The 1,800-nt window shown below is 37.0% G+C and overlaps 1 protein-coding gene across 1 annotated transcript in view; it reads right to left on the reverse strand.

Moving 5' to 3' along the window:
* The window catches only part of C9 (complement component 9), a 55,730-nt gene that overhangs the window by 4,468 nt on the left and 49,462 nt on the right, over positions 1 to 1,800 (reverse strand). The window lies entirely within an intron of this gene.

Consider the following 1,800-nt stretch of genomic DNA (forward strand, 5'->3'; position numbering starts at 1 on the left):
CAAGAGAGTGAGACTCTGTCTCAAAAAAAATAAATAAATAAAGTACTGATGCTCTTTAACATCTAGTTCATCACTGCTAAGCGTTGCACAGTAGAGCAAAAATGGTAGGTTAATAAATTCATGCATTATTACCCCGTGTTCCTCCAGAAATACCTTATGTAGCTTAACATATAGACAGATAGGAGTGGTTGAGGGAAATGGGAAAAGGAGAAGTGTAAACCGAAGAGGCAAGACAGAAGCAAAAGTAACACAAATGAACAAAATTCATGCCAGGAGGACCCATCTATTTGCATGAGGTGGGTCACAAATTTGTCTATATTTTCTAGTGCATTGAGTAAGACACAACTGAATTTAATGATCCCATGCATATAAGAAAACCAATGTGATTCCCAGAAGAAACAAAATGAGGTTACAGAATATTGTTTCCCGTAAGTCTCATAAAGAGGACGTTGCATTATATAACATCCTTTTAGTAAACAAAGCAGTGGGTTACATAACTTTTTTTCTTGTAATGTCAAAACAAAACTTTACAGGAAGCCAATACACTGTATTGTAACTATACTGATCTTACTGCTATGGCTATAGAGGAAATCATAAACTTTATATCTCTCAGGCAATCTTTAACATTTGTAATTTCTGTCAGCTGATATTTTAATAACTAGTTTATAGCAGTCTGTTTAAGAGGAAACCAAAGGGCTGTTATTCTGTTGAGATAAATGTAGAACCATTTGTTTTAACATTCAGGCAAGCTGGCAGTGGGATTAATATCCTGTCATGGAAGTTGAAGACTATAACAAAAATAAGTAAAAGAGTGGGCCAGCCTGTGTCCTCTGCTTGGAGAAGAGCCAAGGGAAGATGCTTGAGCTGGGCCAAAACATTCCCCAAGAAGTGGTTTGGGGTCTGCTGAAACACACAAAGGGAGACTCAAAGCTATGGGTTGTATTTAATAGGGCACGGCCATAGTTACTTGAGTATGGAATATATACATATATATGCTATGTACACAACATATATAACCAAGTATTTTACTTAGAAAATCTCAGTAATGTATTTATACAGCCTTTAACTTAGAATAATACAACAGGTCCTCAAATAATGTCATTTCATTCATGTTGTTTTGTTGTAATGTTGAGAAAAATAATTGATTTTTGGCCAGGGCCACTGTCTTTGTGGAGTCTGCATGTTTTCCATGTGTCTGCATGGGTTTCCTCCCATCCTCTGGTTTCTTCCCATGTTCCAAAGATGTGTGTGTGTGTGAGGTGAGTCAGTGTGTCTGCATGGTCCCAGTCTGAGCAAGTGTGAGTGTGCATGTGAGCATGCTCTACAGTGTGATGGCGTCCTGCCCAGGACTGGTTTCAGCCTTGAGCCTTGAGATGCTAGGATAGGCTCCGGCCACCCACAGCCTTGCACTGGAATAATTGGGTAAATAATTATCTTACTTGTTTTTTATCAGTCTTTCTTAAATGTATGTATAGCTCACATGTATTTCCAAGTTTAATATTAGAAGTGCTTTGAGTCTTTATCTAGAAGTTTGGTAATGTTTTTGAGACCAGAAATATGCCATAGGAACTTAACTCTTATTTATATCATTTAGCCTATGGTAAAACTGGTTTTTTAAAAATCATTTTACTTAAAGTTCAGGTTTCTAAGAACCTATCAACAACATTAAGTGAGGACTTACTATAAACTTCCTGGTCTTTCTTCCAAGATAAACTATTTGCAATGTAAGCACCTAGATAGCTGATTTAATTTGCTGCAGAGGGATTAAAGATTAACCAGTTTAATGTTTAGGGTGGGTGG

The sequence above is a fragment of the Propithecus coquereli genome, unplaced genomic scaffold, assembly GCF_000956105.1.
Source record: "Propithecus coquereli isolate 6110/MARCELLA unplaced genomic scaffold, Pcoq_1.0 Scaffold110, whole genome shotgun sequence".
Taxonomy (NCBI): Eukaryota; Metazoa; Chordata; class Mammalia; order Primates; family Indriidae; genus Propithecus; species Propithecus coquereli.